General features: G+C 27.9%; 1 protein-coding gene and 1 long non-coding RNA gene across 2 annotated transcripts in view; one reads left to right on the top strand and one right to left on the bottom strand.

Annotated features, from left to right (window-relative positions):
• LOC117167919 (G-protein coupled receptor Mth2-like) overlaps positions 1 to 17,842 on the bottom strand; it is a 105,658-nt gene that overhangs the window by 32,850 nt on the left and 54,966 nt on the right. The gene's annotated exons all lie outside the window — the stretch shown is intronic.
• Positions 3,753 to 12,613, top strand: LOC117167920. Its single transcript, XR_004466444.1, has 3 exons — positions 3,753 to 3,851; positions 12,152 to 12,325; positions 12,426 to 12,613. It is a non-coding gene; the product is annotated as an uncharacterized LOC117167920 (long non-coding RNA).

Raw genomic sequence — 17,842 nt, 5'->3', positions numbered from 1 at the left:
CCTTGGAGGAGATTATGTTGAGAAATAAAAAAAAAAATTCTTAAAAACGTTGTTTTTCTTGGTCAGGCCGGAAACTTATCAATCCACCCTCGTACTTATGTATTTTGACGCGCTGATTACAAATATAATAGTTAAAATTGGCGAAAAGGCGATTTTCATGTTAAACCATGAAAAAATCATAAAAATCATGGTTTTTTGCGTGCATCTAAGCCACTACACACAGTATCGCTAATTATTTTGAAAAACGTTATATAGCTCGCGAAAATTAGTAATACATCGATTTTTATGGAAAAACCCCTTAAAATCAAGGTTTTTTGGGTTTAGCTCAGCCAATACACGAAATTTTGGAAAATATTTTAATTGACGTTGTAGATTTTATTAGGATGCACATTTTTTGATGCGAATATTTTTTTCTATGAGTGATATTTTTTTTAAAAATCTAGTAATGCATGCGATGAAATGTAAAAGCTTTCAATGCAATAAGCGACAGGTCTTTCTTTAACGTCCGCGCTCATAGTAGTAACGGGCGTGTGTTTCTTGCGTGCATTCATTATTTTTGAGATTTCCTTCTCCCGAGTCTTAATCAAGATGAATGAAACATATAACATTTTCAGTCTAAGTATGATTCTCCAAAAAAGAGAAAAAACACTTTTGTGATTGCTACAAATCGAACTCATTCCAACAGAACGATCTTGCTCAAAACACAAGAAGAAAATGACTGCCGTATTAAATTTTGAACAAATGATCCGGAAAAACAGCATCGTAAACAGTCAGTCGATTTCGCTGGAAACCGTTGCAGACCGCTTCTCTTTTTCTAGGGAGATCTGGATGGTTGCTCTTGAGGACACCCCTACACCTATCGGTTGAAAATCTGTCCCAAAAATAAGAGAGATCAGACTACTTTAATAGAATTAATAAAAAAGCACGTATCGGAAGGGATGGAGATCCACACCGATTGTGGAAAGAGTTATATTGACCTCGAAGACCATGATTTCGTCCATAAAACTGTGAATCATTTCAAGGAGTTCGTGAATTGCGATACCGGAACGCACACTCGACATGTGGAGTTCTCTTGGCGGTGGATGCGACGATTTCTCTCACGAGGAGGAGTGCATAAGAGCAATCTCGCAGACCATATCTGTGAATTTCTGTGGCGACGACAGCTCAAGGAAATAGGTGATGATCCGTTTAAGGAACTAATCGCGAATATTAAAGTGTGTTACCCTGGCCACTGAATTTAAACAGCATTTTAAAGTAAAGTAAATTAAAATAAATTATATAAAAATAAGATCAGAAAAAGAGAAATAAATCAGATCAATGAAAAAAATTACAAAATATAAAAAAGAAAACAAAATATGCTCTTCAAAGTACTCCAACCTTGCCGCGGTGAAGAGCGTGAATAGGTGCCAAGCTGAAACCAATGGAGATACGATGAAAAAAGAAGATCGAGTGTACAGATAGGTGTTTGACCAATATTATATCTGTAACCACTTACAGGGGTGCCTTTTCGCTCCCCACAATTAGGGATTTGATCAGAATTATTTCTGTAATCAGTCACAGAGGTGCCTGATTACTCTTGTAGTCACTTAGGGCCTGCTGCGACGGTAAAGCACAGTGTTGAAATAGTTGATCGTTAGATGCATCACTAATTGTCTCGGAAATTATCACTCATGGAAAAAATTCTGTGTTAGAAAATTTGTATCATAATGAGTTCTACAACTTTTGTCTGAAAAATTTTGCAGAATTTTGCGTATTGGTTGCGATAAACTCAAAAATCCATGATTTTTATGGGGTTTTTTACATAAAAATCGATATACCATTTATTTTCTCGGAAACTATTATTTGAAAAATTATTCGAAAAAAATGTCTACCGTAATGAGAGCTAAAATATTTGTTAAGAACATTTTGCAAAATTTTGCATCTTGGCTCAGATGAATGCAACTATGAATTTTATGTTTTTTTCATGGTTTCACCATGAATATGGCCTATTTGCCAATTTTTACAACTAAATTTGTAATGAGCGCATCAAAGCACATAATTATGTGGAGTTTAAATAAAATCAGAGAATTCAGATATATTATATCGCTCTAATTTTATCTTTACTTTCCTTAATTTATAGTTTGAGTATTCTCTTTTTGTGTCTGTAATCATTTATACGTGTATTTCTTTCCTCATCGCTAAGACCTGCGATGTTCAAAGTTCTCCTGTAAGCTTCTTTCTTTGTTTTTTGGCAGCCTGCATTTCATCATTGCACCACGCATGAATAGAAATTCTTTCTACAACCGCGGTACCACACACTTCAATTGCACACCTAACAATGATGTCCCGAAACTTAGTCCAAGCGCCCTCTATGCCTTTGTTTTTTATAAGCGCTTCCCAGGTTGCCTTATATATGCTTTTAATTATCCTATTTTGAAAATCTATTCGCGCATTCGGTGTCTGTAGGTTCTCCATTTTTATTCGCGTTTATTTTGTTTTCTTGGTTCTCTTTTTTCTCCATCCCCAACCAAAGTTAATTTTTCAGATTAGATGGTAATGATCAGTGTTGCATTCAGAATCCTTCATGACCCATGTATCTTTAGTTAACTACCTAAGTCTTTCTGTTATATTTTGTTCTTGGATCACCAAAATTACGTAGTACTCTTTCTGTATCCTGATCTTGGATATCCACCCATCCATTCCTTTCTCCTAGCAGAATTATTCTTTCGCCATGTTCTCAAATATTTATTGTGTCATTTATAGTGTTCCAGAAGGCCTCTTTTACTTCTCTGGGATCAGTATCAACTGGCGCGTAGCATGCTATGATAATTAATCTTCTGATTCCCACTTTCATTTTAGCCCACAGCAGTCTGGAAGATACGAAATCATGATCTCCAAGATGCTGCTTCGCTCTTTTATTCAAAGTCAGACCTACTTCTTGCCTACCATGTGATTCACTATCTACTTCTGACAATATTTCAAATTTTCTTTTCAACACCCCGTTTCCTATGCCTCTACTTTCGCATCCTTTTTTTTTTGTTTCTAGTTTCTTTACGTCCATAGTTCCTCGCAATTCCCTTACCTTGAGACCATTCATCCCTCTAGCATTCCAAACAGCCAGTCTCCATTCATCGCCCGAAAAATGACCTTTAAATTTACAATGTGCATGCCTTCTGTCAATTAAAGTACCAGTCCTTTCCGAAGCTATTGCTTAATAATAGATTTAATGATTTCACGATAATTCATTTTGATAACAAGAGATATTTCGGGTTTCACTCTTTCAAAAAGCTATGAATTTTGCACTTGAATTTTCAGGAAATGTCGGCAAAATTCGTAGTTTTTTACACGAGTGAAACCTGAAACCTTTTTTTCATGCAAAATTAATTTGAAGTTTTTCTGCTTTGTTCTAATTTTTTCTTACGAACCTCAATGTATTCAAGGCAATTTTCTTCTTCCTAATTTGTAAATCACCTACTTTTACATTTCGAAACTCTGATGAAATTATTTAAAATAAGAACATTTTTTAAGTTCTTAACGTTTTACAGTTTCAACGGAATGTTATATACGATAACTTGCAGCTGATACAAATATTTTTTTACACACGTATATGATATAATAATGAAGACAGAGTATTTATCGTACTTACTTATTCATACACAGTTGCAAATATTAAAATTTTTATAACAGTTTGCAATAATTACGGTAGATAATTTATGATAAGGATAGCTATATAAATGCATATTTTTCGGACTAAGGTCATGTATGTAAAAAAAAACTCGAAATTAAAACATTTTTTTCTATAAACTGCAATAACCACATACGGAAACATACTTAAATTCTTGCTGTGTATCCTTTGTACTTTGTCCAACGCCGTAAGTATTCTGCATTCGAATTTATTGTAATTCGTTAGAATTCAATGAAAATAATCTAAATTCATTTTAATTTTAACAAATTTAATTAATATAATTTGATTGACGCTCAAAAGAATTTAATCTAACCCAAAATTTCTACGAATCCACAAAAATTGCATTTTTTTATATTCAGAGGTCTCGCAAGACCCGTACGTTTTAACACGTATTTCCTATGAGAAAAAATACCTTCTTATAAATACTATTCAGAATCGTCAATATTATATGAGTCGAATTGAAACTCAATATTTCTCTTCACAATTAGATATAGAATAAAAAAAGTCATTATTTTTCAAACACCAGGCACGATAAGTTTGTTTTATAGGGGCCTGACAATTCATATAAATGAAAATTTTAGTTTTGCGAGGTTTTGGGGTAAATTAGTTTTTTTGCTATTTTTCTTTAAAATTTTTTTCAGCATATAAAAAACTACTTTATACTGATAATTAGATGTTTACATAAATTTTTCTAATAATTTAGTACTGTGTATTGCATTCCTTTCTTAAAATAAAGTTCAAAAGTCGCATTTTTTTAATTTTCCCTCTTTTTTCAACTTTTCACTTAGAGGGAGGCAAAAATAGTTAAAATTGAAAAAAAAACTTGTTATGAAAATTATTATTATTTATAACTTTCTTCTCCTGCAGTTAGCAGTCATACAGCCTTGGTTTTTTAGGCAAGAACAAATAATAAATAAAAAATAAAGCAAAACAAAATTTAAAGTCCCTTTCTTTTTGTGAATATATTCTTCTCAAATAAAACAGATATTTGAAATATGAAATATTTGCAATATTCAATATTAACAAATTACCTCAAAATATTATGTTCTCATTATCCCTGTCTGTAACCTTCTTCTGATGAATTAATCTATCTCAGGGTAATTTTCTAACAGAATAGCTTGTATGCGTTTAAATATGGTTTTTTTAAATATACAGTCTTATTATTAACATTTATTAAATATTTATTTATTATTTAATAAAATATATACATTTTTTTAACTGTCCAAGTTTTTTTTTACTTTGGAAAGGATTGATGGATTAGACTATGAGTCGGTATACTCTTTTAGGGTCTTAAAATAAGAGACAAGTTGCTTGGCCAGCAATTTTTAGGAAAAATTCAAAAAGTGGGCGCATTTTAGAATTTTTGCGACCACTTTTCTCAAAATTCAAAAATTCTCTGTACGGTTATTCTACTAAGTACTCAAAAATAAAAACAAATTCTACTGGTGACATTTTTTGATAAAAGAAAAATTACCAGAGTTATAGCACTTACAAAATTAAAAAAAATGAAAGAAAATGAGTATTTGAAGCCAAATAGCGCACGATATGAAAAAAGTCAAAGGAATCCAGTATGAGTTTCAACTATGCAAGATGAATAAAGAATTAAATTTTTGAACTAAGGATAAAATCGAGGAAAAAAATGAATGAGAAAAATGGCTCGTCCAAAAAAGAACTACAAATTTGTCATTAATAACTTTTTAATCAAACACGTAGTTTTTGTTTTAATCGTAAAAAATGACATTTGAAATCAAAAAATTTAATTATTCGAAAATCGACACGAAATACTAAAAATATTAATAGACAAAAGTTGTTCACACAAAAAGAATCTGAAAATTTGTCCTCAATCATTTTTAGGAGGAATAAATTTTCTTTTACTCGTACAAAATTAGATACAAAATATAGAAATTATATTTTTGGAAAAACGACATAAAATATGAGAAAAAATTAGAAGACAAAACTTATTTAACCAAAAAATCTACAAATTTGATATAAACTCTTATTATAAAAATATATTGGAAATAAATAAATTAAGTTTTTTGAAAAAGGACACAAGCGACAATAACACTTTATTTAACGAAATGTTTTGCCTGAATTATATCTACAAATTTTCTCAAAAGCATCTTGCGCTAGGATTTGTATTTGTATTTTGAATCGTAAAAAATAACATGGGAAATCAACAAATGAAATTAATGGAAAAACTAAACAAGTAGCAATAAAATGTTTAATAACAACATTGCTTTTGTTATATAATGGGCACTTTTTAAGAATTATTTTCAATTATAAAAACAACATAACGAAAATGCGTATTCTTCAATACCATTGTATTTTATGAAATGTAATAATATAAACTTATTGGAATAAATATAATATACATTTGATATAATAGTGTTAAACATAATGTACACGAGTTCACATTTTGGACAAAATGAGTGCGAAGCACAAGATAAGTAATAAGAATGTGTTCGTTAAGGCCGGAGGAGCTTCAACAAAAGAGAATTCACAGTCAGCAAATTACAGTGGACAATGCTTCGACTTTTAATTTTAAAAGGAATTTAGAAGAATTTAACCGAATTTAACAAACAAAAACTACAAAACTGAATTCAATTAAATGACTAAAAAAAATAGTTTTCCTGGTGTCCTTTTGTTATTTTAATTTACCTAATAGTATAATAATTTGCTCCCTAGGCGGTCCTTTTCAAATTGTAAGTCAAAGAATTGACAACTGTAATTTCGAGATTGTGAATTCTCTTTTGTTAAAGCCCCTTTGGATTGCAGGAATATCTACCTTGCCTCAGATACGAAATTTTCTACGTTATATTTGTCTCTATTACATAAAATGTTTACATTTATTTTGGTACATCGGCCTGGAACATCTTATTCAGATATTGCAAAATGAAATGAATGTTTTATTTTTCACGATTAATTTAATATTTTTTCCTTATTTTGCATTACCTTCTATTATCACCTACCCTAAAAATTGAAAATTATCTGTAAAATAAAATTTCATGACGATTAAAAGTTGCGAATAATATAAGTAAAAAATATATAGTTATTGAACAACATTTGGATTCTGATGCAATATTTGAACACACAAAACTTTTTGTGAATGTTTAAAGTAATGTTTGAAGTTTCAACAAACTGTTACCTAAGCTCACGTGTAACTGATAAAAATACTTATCCTATACGCATATGCATAAATTATGTCGATAGTGTATTAATCGTAATTATTTACCAAGTATATAATTGCTTTATTTTTGTAACCGTTTGCCATTATTATGACAGATAAGCATAAGAAAAACGAGGAAAACCACATAAATGCAGGTTGGTTGAATAAGCATCATTTATGAAAAAAAAACTTGAACTTTAAACCTTTTTTTGTAAAACAACATTTATTTTTGTTCTTTTACAACATTTCAGCCAGACATATTTTAAGAATTCACATTAGAATTCGTTGGAATTCATTAGAATTCAATTTAAATTATTTAAATGCATTTTAATGTAGATAAACTTAATAATAGTAAATTAAGACGTATTCAGCGAAAAAATAATTTCTCTTAGCATGAAGCTTGAATATTTGCCTTCAAATCCCTATTAATTTGAAACAAATGTCAGATTCACTTCTTACTGCATAATTTTATCTGAACAAAATTTATTAGGCAACATATTTTTTAACCTAAAAAAATGTCAATCAAACGGAATCGAAAAAATTAATTTTTCCTTAATTACAAACTAATTCCTTTATTCGTCAGGAATTTTGTTCATAATTTTCTATTTATATTCTTACTGGCTATCTGAAATATAGTACAAGAATTATTTACGATTTTGATACATATAGAACAAAATTTGAAACACTTAAAAAAAATTTAATTTTAAAAACTTCCCGAAACCACTAAAACTTTTTTTTTTTCAAAATTCCATTGAGTTTTTTTCACTAAGTGAAAAAATGGAGAAATTCAATTTTCAATGCTTGAGTGCTCCTAATTTACAAAAGGACAATATTGTAGGCTTTCAATATTTTTAACTAAAAGCTTGAATAAATCAATTTTTTTATATTAATTTTTGTCGAAGGGAAATAGTTGTGCAACTTCCAGTTAATAGTCAAACACTTTTCAATTCAATTACCCACATTGTAAAGTTCCAAATTCAAATTCAAGAACGACATATCATAGGCTATATAGTTTAAAAAATTGTTTAGTTCACAGCTTTTTAATCTTAGAAATTAAAAATTGTAATTCTATACTTTTCAAAATTAAAAGTTTCATATTTAATTCAAAGTCTCCATGACTTAAAATTTTTTTGAATTTCTAACGCAATATCATCATTAAAAATCTCGAAATGAAATATTCAAAATTATTAATTGAATATTGATACATATTCAAAATGTAACTATTTCACAAAATAATAAAACCAATTTTAAAACCTGCGAAATTTCAAAATTCAGAAAAATCATTAAACACTGAATATTTTTAAAGCAGCTTACAAAGTTGTCAAGCCCCTTGCCAAATTAATATATGAAGAAATGATATTTTTTACAATAATAAACTATAAAATTTTAAATTAAAATCAGAGTAACCTTGTTTTATATTTTTGTATTACTAATTGGCAATGCAATGATTCTCGCGTGCTGCAGCGCACGTATAATGTTGCTATTTTAAATAATTGAATATCGATTTAATCTCCGTTTTAATGCGGATATTATAAGCATGTGTATTTTTAGAAACTCAATAAAATTAAGTACTCCTTATTACATTGTAAAATAAAATCTTTTAATTCAAAGAATTCAATAATCATAAAAAATGTAATTTCAAGATGTTATTAATCATAGAAAATTTAATGCGGAAACTATAAGTATGTATTTTTATAAAAATTTGATTAAATTAAGATTTTCAGTCAAACTATTTATTAATTATAGAAAATGTCTTAGACTGCAAATGGTTAACATTTTGGCAATCACCAATATACTTACATAATTCTTTTTCATTATAAGACTAATAAGAAATAAATATATGGCAGCATAAAACTAGGTTATAAGGTTTACAAAATATTTTAAAAAACAATTCTTACATTTTCTTGATAATTAAGAAAATTATATGCGTGTTCAAAGCAAAATGATTAAAGAAAAGGAATTCAATAACATTTTCAAACAGTTTATTAATAATCCGTTTCATTTTATAAAATAACAACTAAAGAATTGAAAAAAAATTTCTTATCCAATTTTTCAATTGTTTATTTTTTATTACTTTTATATATTTTATAAAATTTTTAAATATGTAAAGAAAAAAAGTATCGAGCCTTTTTTGAAATAAGTAAAATGAAATTCTAAAATCTTTCTAAATGAAAAATTGTCTATTAAAGTCTCTCAAAAATGTACAATTTGCCTTAGAAATACTTAATTATGATCAGGAAGATGTTTTCTTTAAAGAAACATTAAAATCAACAACTTTTAGTTTGAAGATTGTTGAAGCTCATCATACGACTTGGTACGATGCTGCCTTGAAATACTAGGATGAGATTTTGTCATCGAGATCCAAGTGCTTCGATAGCGAAGTGGTTAGAGCGCGCGCTATGAAACAATAGTTCAGGTAGTTTAGGTAGTTAAGTTAGGGTTCGAATCCTCGGCGACTACAGTTTTTCAACGCGTTTAAACGTGCGATTATGTGTGCAAGTAACCGTTTGTGCAAATTTACATATTTAATAATTTAAAAAATGAAGATTGCATAACAATAATTTCAGCAACAATTTTATTTTCGTTGAAAAACAGTGTTTTGAATTTTCATAAACTTTCGTTCAGAATTAAGATGTCTTGCCCAATAGACTACAGAACGAAAAATGAAAGTCTTGTCCAACAGATGAGACAAACATTTTTATACTTTTTTTTGGGTCTCTGAATCCGAATCCGGGGTAGGTTTGTGCACGAAGTTGAATAAGGAGACCCCACGCACTTTTTGTAAGAATTTTGAATAAGGATTTAAAAAATCGTATTGTCTATCTTTTTTCATAATAAGAACATTATTTAAATTTCGCGGGAAAATGTACCGCTAAAAATTGGAAAGGGTGCTTAATTTAAACGGTAACAGAAGTCAAAGTAATAGAAAACATATTATTCGCATTGAACAAAGCATTATTCAAGGTTGCTACATTTTCGAAAACGAACAATTTTCGATTAATATTAATAAAGTAAACAAGTTTGCTTTCTAAATATATTTTAAACCCCTTTTTAGTGTAAGTTTTAAATGAAAATAATTAATTTTGAACCTGAGAAATGAATTTTTAACTAAAATGATGAATCTTTAACCAAAAATATAAATTACTAACCAATTAATTGAATTTTCAACCCAAAACATTAATTTTCTACGCAAAAGGACTCATTATCAACAATAAAGTACAGGAGTTTTCATCTCAAAAAGATAAAAAGATTACAAAGATTATTAAAGAAATTATTTACAAGCTAAGACTAGAGTGACTCAATTTACAGTTACAAAAGTACATTTGAAACAAACAAAATCAAGTAATTTTAAACTAAAAACATAAGTTTTCAAACAAAAATGGAACAATTACGGCTTCAACTAAAAAAATTAATTTTCAAATAAAAAGAAACTGATTTAATAATTTTCTTAAAAAGGCATCCACTTTGATTGCAAATTGTTTACCATTCTTATTTTTCCGTTAAAATGTGAACTGGAATCTTCTTTGGACAAATATTGAACTATTTTATTCAAGGCTTTTTTGTTAAATTCATCGGTTTTAGAAAAAATTTTATCTTTCTTGAATAAAAATGCAACTTTTTGATAGAAAATTTAATTTAAAAAAATTTTTTCCGTAGATTTTAAATTCACCTGCTTTCTCAGAAATTACATATTTTTCCATAAAAATGCAACTGTTTGGTGGAAAATTAAACTATTTTGTTTAAAAATCATACTTTTTGGTTAAAAATTATACTAATTTTTTGAAAATATATCTATTTCGTAGAAAGTTCACTGTTTGTTTGAAATTTATATTTCGGTGTTGAAAAATGAACTGAAATCTTTTCTGGATAAAAGTTCCGTTAAAAAATTTCAATCGTTATTACAAATTCATCTGTTTTAGTAAAAAAAAAAGTATCTTTTATTGGATAAAAATGTAACTATTTGGTAAATTTCAACTATTTTATAAAAAATTCATTCTGTTTGGTTAAAAAAATTCGCCTTTTTGGAAGAAAACTGCACTTTTTTGTAATTAAAAATTCTTCTGGTTTAAGAAATATTTCATCTCTTTGTTTAAATAAAAATGCAACTATTTGGGAGAAAATGCAACAAATTTGTTAAAAATTCATCCTTTTTGGTTAAAAATCCATCTTTCTGGATTAAAAGTTCCATTTTTTATTAGAAAATTATTTCTTGCTTAAAAATTCATACTTTAATCGTGCAAACTCGACTAAAATCTTTTTCAAAAGAAAATTCAACTATTTTTTTGAAAATTTATCATTTCGATTTACAACCTTATATTTTTTAGATGAAATTTCATTTTTTTAATGAAAATTTAACTGTATAGTGGAAGAAAATTTTTGAAAGTTCGTATTTTTGGTTAAAAATTTTTTTCGTATAAATTTCATTCTTTTTAAGTGAAATATAAACTGTGACCTTTTTTCGTTCATAAAATATTCGATGGTAAAAGTATTAAAAGATTAAAATGCTGGTATTTCAACATTAATTATTCAAGGAAAAATCAGGGAATTTTAAAAATGTTGTCGATTTCGCATTTTCCCGCAAGAGGCGCTACTACGAGCGATACAAACTAACTAAATCTGAATTCACGCGTTCAAGTTTTCCGGGAGTATGGTCTCCTTATACTAATTCGCGGGTTTGACCCAGGCAGAAAGCATTTTGTTTCGAACTTTAAAAATGTAAAGAAAAAATTTCAATTTTCATTAATTTTTTGAGGTTGGGAACGAAGAACGATTCGACCGAGTCAAGCCAACCCTGGATTCGGATTCAGCGACCCCAAAAACTTATCTGAATTTTTGTCTCGTCTGATGAACAAGACTCTGGTAAAACTTTAGAACAGAAGCTTCGCTAGTATGGGTCTTTAAACTAACTAAAGAACAAAAATTCGTTAAAATTCGATGAATTCTAAATAAAAAAGACGGGAGAAAAGCATTTTTAGACAATAATACATTGCTCGAAAAAATTATGTAAACATCTAATTGTCAGCAGGAAGTAGCATTTTATGTATTAGAAACAATATGTATTGAACAATTGCAAAAAAATCATAACAAAGCGCCAAAAACTCGCAAAATCTAATTTTTTACTAATCGGTCTTTTTTTTGCGACCTTCTAAAGTAGACTTATGGGGTGGTATTTAAAAACTAATTATTGATTTTTAATCTATTGCTAATTGGGAAAATAAATGTTTGGTTTTAATTCGAATCACCCAGTCTTAACGATGCAAAATAAAGTTTACCAAAACATTTTTTTTAAGCGAATGTTGTAGATTTTTTTCTTTTTTCAGACGGCAATTACTGTTCACGTTAAGAGAATCTATTTCTTCAATATGCCGGGTAAGAAAAGAAATCCCTATTTTGAAACAAAGGGTTTGCCGGATAATGATACGGAAATGGCGTAAGATGATATTTATATCAAATGGAGAAAATAAATGGACCATGATAATCAATAAGATATACAGGTAATGCAAGAGAAGACTCGGATTTTTTATTGAAATTATATTTTATTGCATTAAATCAATCATTTTCTTTCAATTCGACTTTATCCAATTTTGTTTGCAGATAAGTCACTTTCGACTATAAAGAAAAAGATCCTATAGAATCACAAAATCTGATGTGGCTGAGTTGAACAGGACTAACACGATAAAAAAATTGGGAAAAATTATTTTGGATCAAATAGTCGTTAAGGATGTGCGCTATGAAGCAACCTTAATTAACCCGGTAGTTCATTAAAAGCCTTTCAGTTTTATAATTTTGGCCTCTTACCCGATTATACCTGACCTTTTTTTTGGCAATAACTGCAGTCCACGCCAATTAAGATTTCGATTGCAATAATTACACAAATATAAGACTACGCAGCATGGAAGGTCTTAAGCACGAAGAATTTTTACTTAAAAAAGTATTACCTGCAAATATATTACAACTAACAGGAAATCCCAGAAGATACTTGATTTGAGCCTTCCGAGAAAAAATAGTGCAAAAACAGTAGTATAGCTATAAAGCAGATTACCCTAACGGTCTAACTGGATAACTGCGTCACGTTGCGTCAGTTCACTATCAGTGCTCACTTGACACTGATTGGTTGCCTTGGGAATCCCTGGATTTGGCGCATAATGTTAGAACAAAATTTGCCCGCCTCGCTGGCACATTCATGTCGCTCGATAATAGATTTATTTCCCGCTTTGCGCTCGATCATGTATTTACCTCGCGCTACGCGTTCGGTCTTTGTATATTCCCACACTTTTGCACAGACTTTTTAAAACTAAAAGTCAAACCATTGACAACAGTAATTTAATTATTGTGAATTCTCTTTCGTTAAAGCTCCTTCGGCTTTAACGAACACATTCTCATCACGTATCTCGTGCTTCGCAGTCAAACTTGTCCTTCAAATTGTATATCATTTCCATAAATATATATTGTTACAATTAATAACATGGACTAGCATTAAAACACACGTAGTTTCATCGTCTCGTTTAAAGAATGTGCATTCTTTAAAAAATAAGTTTGGCAATTAAACATTTTATTGCAATTTCCTGTCATTTCACGGGTTATCCGCGTTTCATAAAAATTTTTCACGGTTAAACAAAGTTAAAAATTTTAAATCTAATGCTACAGATTTTTCCATTTCCAGTAATAAAAAATAAAGTGCAAATTACAGCAGTCAAAGCAGAAATATTGAATTTCACATTAAAATTTACAAGTTTTCAAATAAAAAAATGCTTTATTCAAATGCTCAATAATTTACACGTATAAAATTTAAGTTCTATACAAATACTTTTCAATTTGAAAATTATAAACTAAATGTTGACAAACAACAAAATATATAATTTTTCACTTTTATAAATTATAGAGTTCAAATATGAAAATCAGTACTGAAAATATAAATTAACATTATCATTTGCAATGCTTTTAATTAAAAAAACAATCAATGAAATGTATAATTTTGAAAATTATATTTTTCTAACCACTTTTAAGCTGAAAACATTAAAATTTGGATAATTAAATTTTGTAAACGAACACTTTTTAAATTAAAAGTTTCATTATTTTTATTTGAAATAGTTTAAACATTCTTTAAAAAATTTTAAATTCTTAGAAATTTAGAAGTTTTTTTTTTTTTAATTTTTTCAAGTCTAAAATTATTCTTGAACATTTTTAAGAGCTTCTAAATATCTTTTAAAATCAATAAATTTTTCTATAATTTTTTTAAAATCATGCCTATTACGTGGGGAAAAAAATTTAAGTTGCTTTAAGTTTTGAAGACATTCAAAATTAGTTTAAAATTTGAAATGATTTCAAATAATTGTAACGAAGTTTCTACGTGTACGAACAAAATCCGACTATTCGTACCGAAACTTCAGTGTAAATTAGGCACAGCCTAATTTAAATCAAAATTTGTATTTTTGCAGATTTCTAATAAGAAAATTAAAAGTTTAAAAGAATTTTAGAATGGTGCAAAAAATATAAAAACTTTGTCTTAAGATTTCTAGAAAAATAAAATTGTGAAAAAAGAATCTGGAAGATAATAAGGAAATCTTTTACAATTTGCAAGTTAGTCAGAAAAACCTGAAAATTAAAAAAAAAATTATATTCCAGATCCTCTTTTGAAAAGTTTGGAAATCTCTTAAATTCTTTTTAAATATTCCTCTAAAGTAATTATTTACAATGAAAAATCGGGCATAATTTTCCTACAAATTTTAAGACAATACTTTTTCATTGTTATGAAGCCTTTCACTATTCTTAAAAAGCTTCTTAATTTTTCACCGAAATTTCAGTACAAATAGCTAAACTTTGTCGATACACATACTTCATTTAAATTATTTTAAATTATTTAAAATCAATTGAAATTTTTTCTGCAAATAATAAGTATTCACTTGCTATTTGTTCCTCAAAATTAAACAATTTAACTTACAAAATAAACATTTTTCAAATAGAAAAATTACAATTTTAACGTTCAAACTTTAAAAGCTCTTTGCAATTTTACCGATTCAAGACTTTCTATTTCAAACAATTCAGTTTTAAAGTGCTTGCTTTTAAATATTTGGTTTGAATATACTCGTCTTAAATTTGCAGTAAAATATTGCTAAATATTAAATAGCTATTGTTTCTTAATTAAAAATTTTCAAATTGAATGGGTTAACAATTTAATATTTTAAACTGAAAGAATATTTCAAACTTAATAGAAAGCACTTTAATTGCGAATATATTATTATAAAGCTATTTTTGTGTTCAAAGTAGTTTATAAAGTTTCAATCGAGTGAATTAAAACATCTTGTATTTTAACGTTAAAATCTGGCAATTCTTAAATATTGAACGAATTTAAAACCGTTTTGTGAAATCAGATATTGTTCACTTTTTATGCTTGAAGCAAAGATCAATTTAAAAAATTATTTATTTAATTATTTTTTCAACCATTGTTAATAAATTTCCGTTTCAGATTTTTATTGTTAAGCATACATTTTTTATTCAAAGAATTTCAAAATGCAGCCTTGAACATTTAAACGATTGAAAATTGTAAGCGTTTGAAGTCGAAAATTTTGGATAAAAAATATTTTTATTTTATTAATAATTAATAAAATAAAAATGTTTTGTATCCAAAATTTTCAACTTCATACTCTTTTAATTTTTAATTGTTTAGGTCCTCATTACCGCATTTTGAAATTCTTTAAATTAAAAATGTACGCTTAAGAATAAAAACCTAAAATGGAACATTATTAACAATTATTGTAAATATAATTAAATGAATTATTTAAAAAATTGATCTTTGCTTTTATTATGAAAAAATGAACTATAATTGATTTGACGAAAGGATTCCCAATTCGTTCACAATTTAAGAATTGCAAGATTTTAACGTTAAAACACAAACTGTTTTAATTCGCCCGATTGAAACTTTATAAACTATTTTTAACATAAAAACATCTTTATAATAATATATTCGCAATTAAATTGCTTTTATTAAGTTTAAAATATTCTTTCAGTTTAAAATGTTCAATTTTTAACCTATTTAATTTGAAATTTTTGAATTAGGAAAAAATAGCTGTTTCATATTTAGCAATATTTTACTGCAAATGTAAAACAAGTAAATTTAAACCAAATATTTAAAAGAAAGCATTTTGAAACTGAATTGTTTAACATAGAAAGCCTTGAATCGTTAAAATTTCGAAAAACTTTTAAACTTTGAACGTTACAATTTCAATTGTTTTATTTGAAAAATGTTTATTTAGTAAGTGAAATTGTTTAAATTTAAAGAATTTATAACAATTGAATACTTATTATTTCTAGAAAAAATTTGAAATGTTTTAAAATAATTTTCAATGATTTAAACAAAGCGTGTGTATCGACAAAATTCGAGATTTGCTGACATTAAAATTTGCTGCAGGTAAGACTTGCAACGGTTGAAAATTAAACATATTTCGGCAAAAGTTTTACCGGGGCTAGGAGAATAATTCTAATCTCGTCTTCTGCTTAACGTAAGTGAGCAACTTTCAGTGAAACATGTAGAATCAGCAACAGAAAACAGGAAAAAAAACTTTTTTCTTACTGATATTATCTCCTTCGAAATAAATTACACCCCACTTTTCTAGAATTTAATAAAGTTCAAGGACGATAGATAGCGCTGGTGTCGTAATTTTCGCTATACCTCGAATAAAAATGGAGCGATTAGAAGGCGAAATATTATTGAAGCAAGGTTAAAAATCATCAATTATCTTCGATGGATGTAAAGTTTATCTGCCATTTATTATTTGTCGTCTGGAATCTTCACAATTTTGAGGATAACATTTTTTTCAAAACATAGACTCAAATTTAAATCATTTCTTTAAAATATGAAAAATTTTTAGTTTGATCAATTAGATTTTAATGGTATCGACCCTTTAACAGCATATCCTAATAAAAATTAGCTTTGAAAAAAATTAACTTTGAAAGATAATAACGCCGTCCTCAAATAATAAATAAAAATATTTTTGAAACTCTTCTTGAAATATTAATAAATTATAAGTTAAATAAGCCCTGTCGTGTGAGAATTCAATACCCATGCAGCCAAATTACTTCAACTAAGGCTTATTTGACGCAGACTAGAATATGCTTTCTGATGGTCTTGAAAAAATATTTTTGATCTGTATTTAGGATCTTCAGGATTTGTTAATCCGTCATCTTTCAAAGTTAAAGGCTAATATATAATAAGCCACTTAATTTTGGTCCAATATTGTATATGTGTATTTCAGCTTGTATTGTTTTTGGTGAAGGGTTTTTAATTTTTGTGGAATGTATACTCGGTCTTGGTATTTTCCCCACATTTGCGCACAGACCATTTAAAATTAAAAGTCAAAACATCGACAGCTGTAATTTATTGATTGTGAAGTCTCTTTTGTTAAAGCTCTTTCGGCTTTAGCGAACACATTCTTCTCACGAACATCAGGCTTCGCACTCGATTTTTTCCAACATGTTAATTTTTCTACATTATGTTCAAGCCTTTTACAATCCCAGGCAATTATATTTCAGATAGTGTACAATAAAGTACAATTGTATTTCCCATGTTACTTTAATATTTCTTTCTGATTTTGCATTAAATTTTATTTTTAGCTGCGCTCAAACATGTATTATTTCAATAAATTTATATAATTGCAATTCATAATATGCATTGATACTGGAACATACTTATTTTTCTTGCCTTGTTACACTCTTATCCATAATGAGAAGGTATTAGTTTAACGCGAAAAATAACTTTCGCGGATTTCATCAAATGTCGACATTTTGAGGCCTCCTGAATCAGAAAAAAAAGTTCTGTCTTTCTTTCGCCGTAGTCATCGTTGTTATTGTCATCGACACTTATTTATAGTAGACTAAAATATGAACAATTTATTTCCACGACCTTTTTTTATCAAATAAAAATTATCGAAGTTATAGCATTTTAAATTCCAAAAAACCAAACGAAAATAAACATTTTACGCCAAATAAAGCGTCAAGTGGGAAAAAGCCTAGAA

Source organism: Belonocnema kinseyi, chromosome 2 (genome assembly GCF_010883055.1).
Source record: "Belonocnema kinseyi isolate 2016_QV_RU_SX_M_011 chromosome 2, B_treatae_v1, whole genome shotgun sequence".
In the NCBI taxonomy this organism is placed as follows: Eukaryota; Metazoa; Arthropoda; class Insecta; order Hymenoptera; family Cynipidae; genus Belonocnema; species Belonocnema kinseyi.
Note: the sequence above shows the minus strand (reverse complement) of the source record. Positions and strands in the feature narration are given on the sequence as shown.